Here is a 16,794-nt window from a genome sequence, read left to right on the forward strand (position 1 = left end):
GAGAAAGAGACATTGAGACAGAGTGACAGAGGCAGAGGGAGAGAGAGAGACAGAAACACCGAGAGCCAGAAAAAGATAGAAACAGAGACAGAGAGAGGCAGAAACAGATAAATAAAAGTGAAGTTATAAATATTAAATTATGCCAGAAAAATAGAGTAATTACATTATCCTCTGGGAGTAAGATGTTTCAGCTCAACAGAGAGAATCCTGTGTTACCCAATGGGAAATTCCCTTAAGTGTCTAAGGAGGTAAAATCAAAATCAGGACATTTGGAGGGGCTGGCTTCCCCCTCCCTGCATATATATACATATATATTATCTATATGTGTATATATATATAAAATAGTATACACAATTAATACATGGTAGTTGAGAGAGAAAAATAGATAAGAGGACAGAGAGAGAGAGAGACAGAGTCAGAGACAGATATATATATATATATATATATATATATATATATATATATATATATATATATATATATATATATATATATAGGCGTGTGTGTGTGTGTGTGTGTGTGTGTGTGTGTGTATAAAATAGCCTTTCTATTTCTCCTCCCTGGAGTTTGTGCTGAAGTTTGTAAGGAAGTACTCCAGTAATCAGGAGAGTCATACAATATGTTCTAGGTTTGCATGTAAACTTATTAAATTAGAATGGATTGTGAATACCCACAGCTAACAGGTGAGTTTACCAGAAAGAGATAATATGTAAAAGAGGCATTAATGTAACACTGGAATGGTAGGTGGGATTCAGATTGTGGAAGATTTTAAATGGGAAAATGTGGAAAAAGAAAAACATTAGTCTAGACAGGTAATCTGTTAAACAGGTGACCTTTTCTTTGTTGTAATTCTTGTCCAATTTCAAGAAAATCAGACATGAGCAAGGCATTTCAAGAAAAGAAAGAAAAGAATGAAACATTATCTAATTTGATCTTCCCCAAAACCATGTAGTGTTATTATCCCACATTTCTGAGGTAAACAAAATAAGTTAAATGAGTTGCCTATGGTAACAAAACTAGTAAACATCAGAGGCTGGATTTCAATTCAGGTCTATTTTTACTCCAGGCCTAACTTTTTAGAAACTAAACCACCTACCTACCTAGAAGCAAACCTTCTAGTGGACTAGCATCCTGTCCTTTTTTTTTTTTTTGACTTAGGTCTTCTTCAATTATTTGAAAACCAATGATTCCAGAAAGTACTAGTGTTGTAGTACCAATGTTCGAAGTCTCTTAACTGAGAGAGTTTTCTATTAATTATTATCTATTAATGAGGAGCAACAGTTTGTGATTGCTCTGTGTCCACATTGTAATTCATCTTTCCTCCTCATCATGACTGACTTCAGTTTCTCAAACCAAGTCATTGCTTGAACTATCTTTAAAATGAAGTCAATATAACTGAGGTTGGGTATTTGGGTTGGTGGATGGGACAAAGTAATTTCTTTAATATAATAGTGTTAAATGACTTCTTTTATATATAACTATGTAAAATAGTTTTCATGTTCTATTTTTTATGGTAAACAACACTTTATCTTGTTATGAAAGTGATCATTCCTTTCAACAAATTTCCCTTAAGATATAGCTTAGGGTTGCAAAACAAAGCCATCTGAGAACAAAGTTTTTCTGGCTTTTCATATGCTGTTCTGATCTGTAACCACCTCTATCAGATACCCCAGCATATTCATCTGCATGGAGAACATATCCTAGAAGCAAGTTATGATAGGGAAAATTTACTGTCTCCGGAAGATCTAGGGCATCTCACCAGCAATGTTTGGGAGCAGCTTCAAGGTTAGAGAAGAAGGAATGAAAAGAGGCAACAGGTGCTTCTAATCAGTCTTTAAAAGAAAGTAGGCTGAAAGATTGAGAATGGCAGACACTTTGGAAACATCTCAGAAGAATAGGAAATTTCACATCCTTGTGATAAGACACACTTGGTCATTAAAAATAACTGACTCAGAAAAAGATGTTAGCAATTATAGGGACAGTTTATTTTGTATTGCTGAGAAAAGCTAAGTAATTTACAGTTGATCATCATATAATATTGATGTTACTATGTACAATGTTCTCCTGATTCAGATCATTTCATTTTTCCTTGGTTCATGTAAACCTTTCCAGATTTTTCTGACAGCATCCTGCTCATCATTTCTTATAGCACAATAGTTTTCCATCACAATCATATCCACAGTTTGTTCAACCATTCCCCAATTGATGGACATCTCCTCAATTTCCAATCCTTTGCCACCATTAAAAGAGCTGGTATAAATTTTTGTGTACATATAGGTCCTCTGTCTTTTCTTTAATCTCTTTGGATCCAGACCTAGCAGCAGTATTGCTCAGTCAAAGGGTATGCATGGTTTTATTGCCCTTTTGACATGGTTCCAAATTGCTCTACAGTATGGTTGGATCAGTATACAACTTCACCAACAGTGTATTAGTATCTCAGTTTTTTCATATCCACTCCAAAATGTGTCATTTTCCTTTTCTGCATTATTAGCCAATTTGATAGATGTGGGGTAGTAGCTCAAAGTTGTTTTAATTTGCATGTCTTTAATCAATAGTGATTCAGAGCATTTTTTCATATGATTATATATAGCATTAATTACTTTGTCTGAAAACTTGCTGCTCATAGTCTTTGACCATTTAGCAATTGAAGACCTTCTCATTTTGAAGACATGGCTGAGGATCATAGACCTGAATTGAGTTTCCCAAGTGTAAGTGTCAGAGGCAGGATCTGAACCCATGACTTATGACTTCAAAGCCACTCATGTCTCCACAATACTCTTTGAGTTTTCAATATCATAGATGACTATAATTCAAGTTGAAGGATTCCAGAAATCATCCTTTAGGAAAAAGAAAGTCATGGATAACCCCAGGGGATATGAGGTCACACAGATAGAAAATGGAGACCTAAGACTAGAATAGAGCTCTTCAGAGTCCCATTCACATACTTTTTAGCTCATTATAATGGTTCTGAATAGCTGTACTGGAGGACTCGACAGGTAGGCTAGAACATGCCTTGGAACATGCACATACATCCTGATAGGCTGTGCAGAGCATGCACTGTTTTAATCCAATATGGGGGCCTTGAGGAGTTAGAACTCAGGATGATTATGTAAGCGTAGAGGTCACTGAGTCAGTGACTCCACTCAACTTAAAGTAAGTGACGCATGCTATGCCTTGATACCTTAACCAAACAAGAATATAGCTCAATCATTTGAAAAATCAGTGAAAGACTTTAGGCTAAGTATAAAATGTCCTTGAAAGCTAGTGGGTGAACTAGACCAATTTTGTGCATGAAATGTATTCAACCTGGCTAAGGAAACTTTGTCATGCCTGCGAGTTGTCTATAAAATATAAACTCAATTCCAGAACTGAGAGATTTTGAGTGACAGGAAAGCCAGGGGAAAGCACTTCAGCCAAATTACTGAAGAGAAATCATTTTTAGATGAAAGACAACATCTCACTCCTTTTTCATCTTCCCTATAAGCAGACCTTGTAAACATTAAAGGTTCAGGAGGACTTTCAACTTTCCATCATTCCATACAAGTCCTAGCATTGTCCCAGGACAGCAGTGTAGGGAGATGGTATCTGCATAGGGAATTGAGAAAGGACAAAATAGAATGATGAATGGATTAATCAAGGCTATTTTAAGGAACAGAGGAAAAAACATGGGGATATCTCATGGACTCCATTGAAAAGACTGTGAAGCACTGAGTTATCACTTTATGATCTGAACATATGAGTATGCTTTCCCTAGACTCTATATGTACTTGTGGGAGAATATCAGAGACTTTTGCTAAGATGTCTTGTATTAATACAGAGACATCCAGATAGACCAATGGATACAGCACTGGATCTGGATTCAGATAGCCCTGAATTCAAATATAGCCTCAGAATTTACTAAATGTGTGACCCTGGGCAAATCACTTGACCTGTGTCTGTCTGAAGTTCCTTCAAATTTAAAATAAGGCTAATAATAGTACCTGCATCCCAGGGTTGTGATGAGCATCAAATGAGATACTATTTGTAAAATGTTTAGCACAGCACCAAGCTGAGAGTATTTAATAATGGTTTTCTTTTTCCTTCCTTCCAATCATTCTTACTTTGCTATCTTAATAAATATCCCTTTCTTAAAGTCAATTAAGTCTGGCTGACTAACTTGTATCAATCTTGAATCATGGAGGGAAGAAGACTGGTAAGAATGTTCAGCTAATTAGTATTGGGAAACCACCAACCTAAACCACTGGAGACTAAACCTATAAGAGGTAGTGGAAAAGATGCAGGATTAGCTGCTAAGGAGACCCTAGAGGCTTCCTCTGCCCCTACCCTCCTACCCCTAAACCCTGCCATTGCTCCCCATTCCCTCCTTCCTGCTGTTACAATCACCACCATCCTCCATTCAGAAGTCCATGCCCCTGTTTAAAGGTGTGGGGACAGAGAAGGGAGGCTGGGTCCCAGGGCCTGTGAGCTTATAGCAGTGGAAGCTGGGACCTCAGGTGAGCCAGTGGGAATGGGGAAGGGGAAGGTGCAACTTTCCCTTCTCCTCAATTCTGGTTCACAGGCTTTTTTCAGGAAAAAAAATAGATTGACTCTAACTAGAACAAGGAGAAAGAAGCCTGGTAGACCCTCTGTCATTGTTACTATCCTAGAAGAGCATCATAAAAAAGAGCTTTCAAAGATGCCATTTCTACCAAATGTCAAAACAAACCTGATTCTGCTATAAAAGAAAATGAGAAACAAATGCAGGGAGGCCGAACCAAGATGATGGAGTAAAGGCAGGCACTTATCTGAGCTCTCCCTCCCCCCAAACACCTCCAAATACCTTTAAATAATAACTCCAAACAAATTCTAGAGCAACAGAATCCACAAAAAGACAGAATGAGATAATATTCCAGCTGAAGACAACTTGGAAGATTGGCAAGAAAGGCCTGTTGCACCAGGTTGAGAGTGCAGTCCAACACAGGCTGTACCAGCACAACTCTGCCCCCTGCAAACCTGAAGCAGGCCTTGGGAGGCACTGAGTCAGCAGCAGCAGCATTTGCTTCCAGAGCTCTCAGTCTAAAGATGGTAAGGAGTTTGAACAACCGGTCAGAAGAAGATTATAGGGGTCTCTTTGCTAGCACTGAGGCAGACTCTGTTGTTTTGCCCATACTCTGATCCAGATCATAGTCCTGGGTGGCAGTCCCAGAGCAAGGAGAAGCACTAGCACACCCTAGCTTGTGACTGCAGTGAAGCAGGAACCATCATCACAGTTTCAGGGCAGAAAAGAATGCTTGTGGTCATTCACAGACCAGAGCACAAGACAGGAGAGTAGTAAGCACACTTCTTAGATCATACCACCTTGGAAGAAGTGAAAACTTAACAAGTCCCTAGAAGTATCTCTGAAAACAGCTACACAGAAGCCCAGAAGTTTGGGACAGAGTACCCTCCACCCTGGAAGGAAAGCCTGCTTTAACAAAGAGTTTAAAAGCCAAGAAATAGACTGGGAAAATGAGCAAAGCACACATACACACACACACACACACACACACACACACACACAAGCACAAATTCTGAGCATAGAAAGTTATTATAGTAACACAGAAGATCAAGACACACTCAGAAGAAGATAACAAAATCAAAGTTCCTACATCCAAAGCCTCCAAGAAAAAAAAATATGAATTAGTGTCAGGCCACGGATGAACTCAAAAAGAATTTTGAAAATCAAGTAACAGAAGCAGAGGAAAAATTGGGAAGAAAAATGAGAGTGATGCAAGAAAATCAACAATAAAGAGTCAACAGCTTGGTAAAGGAGACACAAAAAATATAAAACCATGCATACCCTTTGACCTAGCAATATCACTACTCTCCCAAAAGAGATTAAAAAAAGGAAAAGGATCTATATGTACAAAAATATGTATAGCACCTCTTTTCTGGTGGCAAAGAATTGGAAATTGAGGGGATGTGCATCAATTGGGGAATGGTTGAACAAATTGTGGTAAGTAGCTATGATGGAATACTATTGTGCAAAAGAAGTGATGAATGGGATGTTGTTGGAAAAAAACTAGAAAGACTTACACGAGTTGATGCAAAGTGAAATATATACTGTGTACAAAGTAACAGCAGTATTGTAAGATGATCTGCTGTGAATGACTTAGCTATTTTCAGCAATTGAAGACGCCAAGGTCATCTACTACATCTTCAGCCATCACCAGTCATCTTGACTCTGTCCTGCCACTGGCCTATGATGACTGGAAGAGAGAGTGAGGCTGACAACCTCCTGCAATTCTGCCTCACTTAAATCCAATTTATGCAGGAATCAAAGCTTATAATTCTTGGTGACTTTAATGCTAAAGTAGGCTCAGACTACCAGACTTGGCAGGGAGTCCTAGGGAGGAATGGAGTTGGAAACAGCAACAGCAATGGTCACTAACTACTGAAGACTTGTGCATCTCATGACCTTCTCATCACCAACACTGTCTTCCATTTACCTAAACACAATAAAACTTAATGGATGCACCTTTGCAGCAAATATCGGCGTTTAATAGATTATGTGATTATAAGAAGAGACAGATGGGATGTAAGTGACGAAAGCAATGTGTGGTTCAGAATCCTGGACTGATTGCAGACTTATCCTCTCAAAGCTAAATATTCACATTTGTTATATTCTTCTGAATGTGTCTTGATCTTCTGTGTTACACATTCAAGCAAAATGACTGCCAGAAGAATTAATATAATGAGCAGAACAGTTTCTTGCTAACTTGGAGGGGAAGTTGAGACAACACAAAGTTAACAACAGTGGAGAAGAGAAAGAGAGGCCAGCTTTCAGAGACTTGGTGTCCAGCACTGTATTTGCTTATTTGGATCAGAACATTCACAAACATCAAGACTGGTTTGATGAAAATGATGGGGAAATTCAGAAGCTGTTAAATGAAAAATGAGAACCTCATGGTGTTTACCAGCAGGATAGTTCCTGCATCCTTAAGAAGGCACCATTTAAATCCATCAAAATAAAAGTACAAGTGAAACTTAACTTGACTCAGTAAGAAGGCAGATGGAATTCAGTTCATGTTGATAGTAACAATCCAAATCACTTTTATGATGCCCTGAAGGCAATAGCCTTTATGGGACAAAGACCTATAGAATATCTCAACTACTCAGTGCTTAGGAAGCCACATTGATTAGTGATAAGGACGTGATCCTAGAGAGATGGGCTGAACACTTCCATAGTATTCTCAACAGACTATCATCAATGCTGAAGCCATTGACAATTTGCCTCAGGTTGAAGTGAATCTCTCCGTAGTTGAAGTTCCAACTGCAGAAGAGGTTTTGAATGCCATTAGGCTCCTTTCATGTGGCAAAGCACCTAATCCTTATTCTATTCCAGTTGATATTTGTAAGGTTGAGGCGGGGGAAGGTCCATGGCTCATGCATAAGCTGATTGAGATTTTCCAGGTTATATGACAAGAGGTGATTATCCCCCAGGAGTTCAAGGATGACTCCATTGTCCATCTCTACAAAGGTAATGGGAATAGATTGCCCTGTGACAATCACAGGGGGATCTCTCTTTTAGTCACTGCTGGTAAGATTCTTGCCAGAGTCCTTCTTAATAGACTGATTCTTCACCTGGAAGATGGTCATCTACCTGAGAACCTGTCCACACTGACCCTTAAGAAAGGGCTGAGGAATGGTTGACATGGTATTTGCTGCCCAATAACTCCAGGAGAAATGCCAAGAGAAGAACAGAAATCTTTACACCACATTTGTATATCTGACCAAAGCCTTTGATCCAGTCAGTTGTGAGGGATTTTGGAAATTGATGTCAAAATTTGGTTGCCTGAAGGTCATCAGTTTTGTATGTCAGCAGTATTTCATGACATCATGCTTGTCCATACACAACTCTCTCATGCTTTCCCAGTCACCAAAGGAGTGAAACTAGCCTGTGTGCTTGTTCCTATGCTTTTTAGCATGATGTTTTCAGCCACATTGCCAAAAGCCTTTAATGTCAATCAGGACAAACATTTCAATTTGAAAAGGCTACAAGCCAAGACCAAAGTGGAGGGAGTGTTGGTGCATAATTTTTTGTTCACAAATGATTGTGCACTCAGTGCAGCCTCTGAAGCTGAGATACAACAAAATATGGAATGATTCTCTGTTGCTTGTGCTAATTTTGGCCTAACCACACCAAGAAAGCACAGGTACTCCATTAGCCAGCACCACACCACCTATACATGGAACCATTGGTTATAGCAAATGGAGAAGTTTTGAATGGTGTGGATAAGTTCACTTACCTCGGCAATATGCTTTCTAGGAAGGTAAACATTGATAATGTTGTTGATGCACACATTGCCAGAGCTTGCTCAGTATTTGGGAGGTTCTGAAGGAAAGTCTGGGAGAGAAGAGGTATTAAACTGACTACCAAACTAAAGGTCTACAGAGTCATTGTGCTGACCTCATTGTTGTATACCTGTGAAACCTGGACAGTGTACCAATGCCATGCTAGGAAATGGAATTGCTTCCATTTGAATTGTCTTACAAAGATTCTGAAGATTACCCAGTAGGATGAGATATAGACACTGAGATAATTTTTCAAACTAAACTGTGAGGCATCCCAACTCTACTACAGAGAGCACAGCTATGATGGGCTGAGCACATTGTTTAAATGCAAGAAGTATACTTGCCAAAAAGACTATTTTATGGATAACCTCATGCAGAGCAAGTGCTCACATGGTAGTCAGAAGAAGTGATACAAGGGTAATCTCAAGGTCCCTCTTAAGAACTTTGGAATTGATTGTGTGGCATGGGAGACACTTGCACAGTACCATCCAGTATGGTGTGCCTTTATCAGAGAAGGTGCTGTGCTCTATGAGCAAAGCAGAATTGAAATAGCTTAGAAGAAATGCGAAATCCACAAATTTAGAGAATCCACCCCAAATGTTGAACTACTTGTGCCCAACCTGTCGTAGAGCATTCCAGGCTCATATTGGTCTGATAAGCCCCAGTCAGACACACTGTAACTTGACTCTAACATAGTGATGTCATTTTGGTCCTCTTCAAGAATGGTAGATAACAACCAACCAACCAATTATCTCAGCAATACAATAAAGATAACTCTGAAGGACTTCATGATGAATAATAATATATTTCCCCAAAGAAAGAACTGATGGTTATTGAATACAGATTGAAGCATATTTTTGAATTTTATTTTTCTTTAATGTTTTTTTTTTGTCTGTGTTTTCTCTCACAATATGACTATTTTGGAAATGTTTAGCATGACTACACATGTACCTATTTCAAAATGCTTGCCTTCTCAATGAGGGAGCCCGGGGTGGTAGGAAGGGAGATAATTTGGAACTCAAAGTTTTATAAATGAATGTTAAAAAAAGAAAATGAAGAACCATTGAAACATATGTCATTTGGAGCTGTAACCATTCGTGTTCCTGAAGCCAAAGCTATTTTAACTTTCAACACCAAATTCAGAGAAGATTCCAAAACTAGTGATAAGTGAAGATATACTTTAACCAAAACACCTATTAATATAAGAAAAATGACATTAACCAAAGAATCAAGAGAAGAGAGAAGAGCTCATCTGGTGGAGTGACAAAGTGACAAAAGATGAGTAATTAAAAGCCCACCTATCTGGTCTGTCTGTTCCACCTAAGATGGAATTGCCAGAAGAAAAACCAAGTGAATGTCTCTGGATCATCACTGCAGAAGAAGATGAACAAAGATTATCCACCAATAAAATTAACAAAATGTTTTCTGAATACTTGAGTTTAATTAATAAGGGATGTGAATGGAAGAAGTATTTTAATGCTGAAAGAGCTCATTGTAAAAATTCCAGATGCCACCAAACTTGTTAAGTGTTGGGTATGACTTGCATGCCTTGAACTAATTACCACCCTATAAAACATATTGCAATATATGCAGGAGCCATTTCTTCAGGTGTTCAGCTTAAGGAAGAAATGCAACACAAACTTTCAAATATCATAACAATGGAGAGTTAAGTGATGGTTAATGCCTGGGAGAATGTTGATTAGTTTTTTTTTTTTCCCCAGCTAACAAAGAGATCAAGAAAGTAGGTGGTGAAGTTATAAATCAGAACAGAATTGATGTAGATGAGACATTAGCAGTAGAAAATTTACAATCAAAAGATAAAGATCATAAAACAAGGAATATAAAACTTCATGTACTTGAAAGAGAAAGAAGATAAAGTAGAAGATTCCACCAGTGATTTAGAGATGCCTTATAAGGAAACTAGTGTCATTCAAAATAATGTATCAACCCTTCCATACTTGCAATGTGTGAAAAAGAAGATGAATTTTGATGAAAATAGTTCTTCTTTAAGGGACCTGAAGTTTCTGATATCAGTGAGATGTTCTCAACATCTTCAAAAAAAGTTTTATAAATTATTAAATATGTTAAAAGAGCATTATCCCTGTGTTTCTTCTTTGGAACAGTTAGCAGAACTGGGAAATGAAAAAAGCGCTTACAGATGCTGTCCAAATACTCCACTTTGTGTAACTTCCCTTGAAGAAGCAGCAAAAGAAAGAAAACAAATTTAACTTTAATGAGGGAAGAAATTTATTTAAAACCCTTATTAAATTAAGTCTCTTGTGTTTCAGGTTGCATATTTACCACATATATGTAGATTATTACCTAAGTTTTTACTACACTGAAAATATAATTGATAAGTTACTTGTATAACTGGATTTGACTTGAATGTATTAGTATACAGATTTAGCTTTACTATCAAAAAGTAACAAGTTAGATATATTACTTTTTTGAAACTGATAGACTGTTTTTGAAATGAGGCTATTATACATTTTATATTTCTATATTATATTATTTTGAATAAGAGAAATATCATAGTACAATATAGCTGAGTATTATATATACCCACATTTTTGATGACTGTTTAAATATTTGTTTACAAATCTAATGAAAAGAATAACATCGGAAGAGGAAGTATGCTATCGTGATACACATTTTTCTTGCATTAGAGGGAAAGTGTTTTCCAATTTAGTAAGATTTAAATATTCACTTCAGTTGAAATTTTTGGAGTGGAATCTATGATCTTTTGACATTGCATTTTTTGCTTCCCAACATGTCCCAATATATAACAAACAAAACTGTGTAATTTTGTTGAGCTTTTCTGAGATATGAAGGTTGCATTAAAATTCTTATCATGAATAAATTTTCAAAAAAGATTAAATCTGTAGATTAAGTTTAAGTAAAACAAATGAACAAAAAGTCAAAATTCAGTTGTGGGAATCCACTATGCACCAAGAATGAAAACAACATTAGGAGATTGATAAATACTTTGGGGCCCACTTGTTTGATTGTGGTAGGCATGCTCTGCAGTTCAGTAGCTTGAAGAAAGAGCCATTACACTTTCTTAAGATGCACAAACCTTTATTTGATTTAGGGGCAGACATGGAAGACCAAGTTGGTTAAATTTCTTGCACTATATACCAGGGAATGAAGATCCAGTTTTTCCTTCCCAAAGGATGTATTGCTAAAACTCTCCCCCAGATGCAAAGAAAAAAGTCAAAAGCAACCTTTTCCAAAATAGGGAATTATAAATTAGATGCAATTTTAATAAAAAATAAAAGATCAAATTTAACCTACAAAAAATAAGTGGCCATGTAACTGGATTGAATAAAACTTTAAATCTAGTGACAGATTGTTTTTAATTAATATGAGAAACTAGAAATGACATTGGACTTGGAAATAAATTATTTTGGTGTCAAACCTGGATCTTCTCCTTGTTTGTTATTGGGAAAGATGTCTTTTTGTTTGTTTGTTTGTTTGTTTGTTTGCAATTTAGTTCTTAGTTTCTTTGTTTACAAGATGAAAGGTTGGAAAATATGATATATAATGTCCCTTTTAGCTGTGAATTCTATAGTCTTTAGTTAGCAGGCCTTGCCTAAGAATTTCATTCAAGAGGAAGCCAGCTTTGTAGGCAATTTGTAGTAATTGTTACTGTAAGGAGAAAGCTCCAGACCAAGGATCAGATGTTTTATAGACTGTCCAATTACTGCAGTCCTTAGAGGTTGGGAGAGAACAGGTTTGAGGAATGTGTAACAAAATTCAAGTGTGGATCCTTGTGCTTTTTCATAAGGAAAGAGAAGCCACGGGACAATTGCAGTTGGTGCTGGCATTCAAAATTTTGTTTTTTTCAAAGTATTAAAAAATAATAACCCCAAGCTAAACAAAGAATCAAGTCATGTTTGAGGTTTTGGAATAGAGAAGCATTGACATTAGATATCAACTCTAAGCTTGGTTGTTTAAATTTTTGAATAAGTATGTTATTTATGAAGCTGCAAAACCACATTTGCAATTCTCATCCCTCTCCACACACCATGAATTTCTCCCACATGCAGAGCTTCCATAGACTTCAAAGGGAACTCTTCACGTGGAAGCAATAGGAATGGGGTGGAAAACTGAACCCAAAGAAAATAACGATATGGTATATGTATTTAGGGATATGATAGGGCCATTCATTCAGTATTTATTTGCAAACATATATAAAACCAATTTTGAAAGATGTCATTTTATAAATAAACTAAAAATACTAGACTCCTGCTTTAGAATATAAGGGCTGTGCATGCCATCTACCTTTGTAACAAACCATCCAACCAACACCCAGGATGAGCATGTAGGCCTATATTAACAACTATGCTGACTTATTGCAGGAGGACCTTTGAAGACAGATACTGATCATGTAAAAATGAATCCTTTTGCCAGGTTTGTATGTATGCAAACTGCAAGACATATTTAAATTCTTTTGATTTGTGAGACATTTCTTTTTTTTTTCATTTCTGTTCTGAAGGGTCTGTCATATTTAGTTTGGCAAAAAAAAAAAAAGTCAGCTACCCAGATATAAGCATCGTGACATGAATATACTTATCTGTTGTTGGAAAATGATCCATATCACTATGGTAGAGACCTGTTTAAGAACAGAAAAAAAATATTAATTCAAATTCAAATTACAATTGATCTTGACACTTCTGCAATGAGTGTAAGCTCAACTAGAACATAGACAGCTTACAGGATTGCTTCTAAAGCCAGTGTTTAATTTCCAAGATAAAACAGTTATATTTCAAATTCATTTAAAACTCCTACTCTTTCTGTAAACCTAGAACTGGAATTATCTTGTATAACAGCCATCACTTTGCTTACACCCACCTATTTATAGGTTGTTCCACATTTCTTTCATCCACCTACATCCCATGTAAACAACATATACTGTACCACTAGTAATACTAGCTACAGTAGCAATCTTTTTTTTTAAAGCGGGGTGCATTTTATCTATTAATTCAACAGCTTAACACACAAATTAAAAAATGGAATTGAAATGTCTTCTATAACTCCTTTCCCTTTTTCTCTATCCTTCCCCCATTGTAATTCTGCTGCCTTGATTGCCAAGGTAATTTTTAAAAAATTAAACCCTAGTACTATGGCTCCATCCCAAAAATATATTGTTGTGCATTCAATTGCAATATTCCTCCTGAGGCCAAAACATTATTTTCACAAAGAATAATGCTATGCAAAATAACAGGAAACATACTGTGAATAATGTCTTACATATGAAACCCTCAGTACTGTTACTAAAACATTGGTTATGTGTATGCAAAACTAAATGGCCATGAAGTAAAGACAACATAACAGTTTGTGGATATATTATTTAAGTATTTTTTTAGTTGAGAGCACTTTAGCAATTGCTAAATATAGTTTAATTTTCCTTTAAAGAAACAGCATGGGTATAATGCTGCTTTGGGGAATAGCTAAAAAACACATTTCTGGCATTTCAACATAGAGCCAAAAAATATTAAAATGCAAATAGTAGTTTTCATATAATTGTTTGTTTTTCATTTAAAAGTGATAAAGCAGTCATAGAGTCAATGTCAATATTGATTGTCCATTATTACAGACAAATTTTAAGACTAGTATAAGAGAGCCAAGTCCTGTATATGGAAAGAATGAGAATTTACATTTAATTTTTTTTTCCTTGGTTAATTGAGCAGTCATATGTCAAGTGTACAGCCACAATATCTAAGAAAAGTTGAGGACAGTTAACCTTTAAATAATTTCCCTGGATTTTATTACTGAGTCACATCATTTCATTTGACTTCTCAGCCTCTGTTTTTAATGTCAACTTCCTTCTGACTTCAGTCTACTTTAGGAATGCAAGAATTTTAAATATATATGATACATGTAGCTCATATATTATATATATGTATACACACACACACACACACACACACATATATATATACATACACATACATATTTGCTGGTACTAACACTATTTGCTAGGTTATATAGGAATTGATAGCATTTATAGTTGTAAAATCTACTATCATTTTAATAGCAATACCATATCATGTCTTATTTTATATAATATTAACAAGTTACATTTTTATTTTAAAAACTATCACTAGCCTTTTAAAATGGAAAATATGTGCAATTTTTTTTAATGCTCCTAGCTTCTCCCTAAAATGAGGACCTATCATCTATATGAATGATAATTCATATTACAGTAGAACGTGAGTTCCTTGAGATTAGGGAAGCTATTGTCTTTTTATTTGTAGCCTCAATACATAGCAAAGTGTTCTTAACATAATAAGTGTTTAATAAATGTTTCATTCATTCATTCATTTTGGTAATGCTAAGTGACAAGTCATATAATACCACATCCTCATAATCTGTGGCCCACCGCCAGAGATATTTATTTGGATGCAGTTAATTCCATTTTGAGTCACTTCTCTCCAAATCACTGGCTCATTTTCCAAACCAGTTTCCTCTGAGAACTGCAGAATATTGCTAATCTTTCAAAATATGAGTAAAAGTTCCCTAGCTTAGATACAAGCACCCACCTTACAATATTTGATATGAGATCCTGGGCAGCTTTTATTTCACCCCACAAAAAATGCCAACCACCATTAAGGACTCACAGGAGACCTTAAAATCAAGATACATCTAAAGACTTGAGACCCTCAGTCCCCTTGAAAAGAAAATAGACATGAGTTACTGAACAGTCAGCGCTTTATATTCTATTCTGATGAGTCCTCCTTGCTACTTTAGAAACCTGTAGTGTTGTTTGAACATTTAGATTTCCCTGAGAAGTGAAATGAATTTAGTGTTGTTAAAGAATCAGCCTTTTTCCAATGAGACCTCCATCATAAAAAGTGGAAATATTCATGGTATTGGGAGAAGCAAAATTTGGAATTTGATCCTTTACATCATGGATTAATTCCTTTCTGTTCTTCCTAGTTTTTTGTACAATATGTTTAATTATTTTTCTAGAAAATGTTGACACTCAGAAATTTTGGGAATAGAAACTCACAATAATCATAGAAGTCTGGGATCCAGAAACTCTCAATACTCAAAAATGTGGCTGAGAATGCAAAGTGTGTCATCAAGGAGATGGGCAGGAAACCATATTATGTTAAGAGATCTGGATGAAGTCCTCCAGTATGTGTAGTGTAACCTCCTCTCTAGGCCTTGTGGAGAACATTGAAAAGAATGACACTTAAATAAAACCAAAAGTTGAATTTCCAACTACACAGCTGGGAGGAATACTCACATGGATGAAATCACAGATCCGTGAAAGCATTTAGTCTTTTTTTTTTCAGATCAATCAATCAGTAAGAGTTTTGTTTGTTTAAACATATTTTTATTTATTTCATTAAATATTTTCCAATAACTTGTACACATTTTTAACATTTTTAAATTTTGAGTTTCAAATTCTCTCCTTCTCTCCTTCCCCTCCTTTAGAAAGTGTGGAATTTGATATTAATTATACATGTGAAGTCATGTAAAACATTTCCAAATTACCCATTCAACAAAAATTTTTTAAGGAAATACTACATGCAAGGAACTGTGCTAAACAACGATAGTCAAGAAACATTTGTGAATTTCTTGCTAGGTGTCAGAGAACTGGGCTTGATGGATACAAAGACAAAAGGAAAAGAGTATCTGTTTCCAAGGGGCTTTCCATGCAAAAAGGAAGACAACGTACAGAAAATGTACAAAGCAGATATATGATAGTTTGGGAATGGAAGGCATGAGAATTGACAAGGAACAGAAAATACTATTTTTAGAATGTCTTATTTAAGCAGAGTTTTGAAATATGTGCATGTCATATAATTTTATTTCTATTTTTATATGATTATATATATGCCTATCTATCCATCTATCTGATTTTATCCTCAAAACATCACTAAGTAGGACATGTATCATTATTTCAATTTTAAAGATTAGGCAATTAAGAGAACAAAAAGGTAAGTGACTTGCCCAAGATCTTAAAGCTACTACAAAGCTACTACAAAGTAGCAGAGCTGACACTAAAACCCAGGTTGCTTTATTGACATTCTCACTGCCCAGGTAGAAGCAATCCTTAATATGATATGGTGAGACAAGGTTAAAAAAATAAAAATAAAGTAAAATAAACCAACACATTGTCTGTTTCTAAGAATGTGTACTTGTCTCTATACTCCTCATCAAGGATTTCTCAAAGTCATATATAGCTTTTTAGCTATATGTAGTACAGGGACCCTTGGGAGTCACTGAGAATGATTTAGGGAATCTCTGAGGTCAAAACTTCTTTCATAATAACACTAAGGCATTTTAATTTTGAATATATAAAATCTCAATAGATATAAAAAAAAAACTCTTTGGAAGAGGGGCTTCATTTTTTAAGAGTCCAAAGAAGTCCTGAGACCAAAAGTTTGTGAACTGCAGTAGTAGTCCATCACCTGTTTGCCAAAGAATGGAAAGAATCTTTCATCATTAGCCTTTTGAAGATACAAT

The 16,794-nt window shown here is 35.9% G+C and overlaps 1 pseudogene; it reads left to right on the forward strand.

Moving 5' to 3' along the window:
• Positions 1-9,385: 9,385 nt before the first annotated feature.
• On the forward strand, positions 9,386-10,541 carry LOC110199188 (cytoskeleton-associated protein 2 pseudogene; annotated as a pseudogene).
• The last annotated feature ends 6,253 nt before the right edge of the window (positions 10,542-16,794 follow it).

This window comes from Phascolarctos cinereus, unplaced genomic scaffold, assembly GCF_003287225.1.
Source record: "Phascolarctos cinereus isolate Bilbo 61053 unplaced genomic scaffold, phaCin_HiC Scaffold_4;HRSCAF=312, whole genome shotgun sequence".
Lineage (NCBI taxonomy): Eukaryota > Metazoa > Chordata > Mammalia > Diprotodontia > Phascolarctidae > Phascolarctos > Phascolarctos cinereus.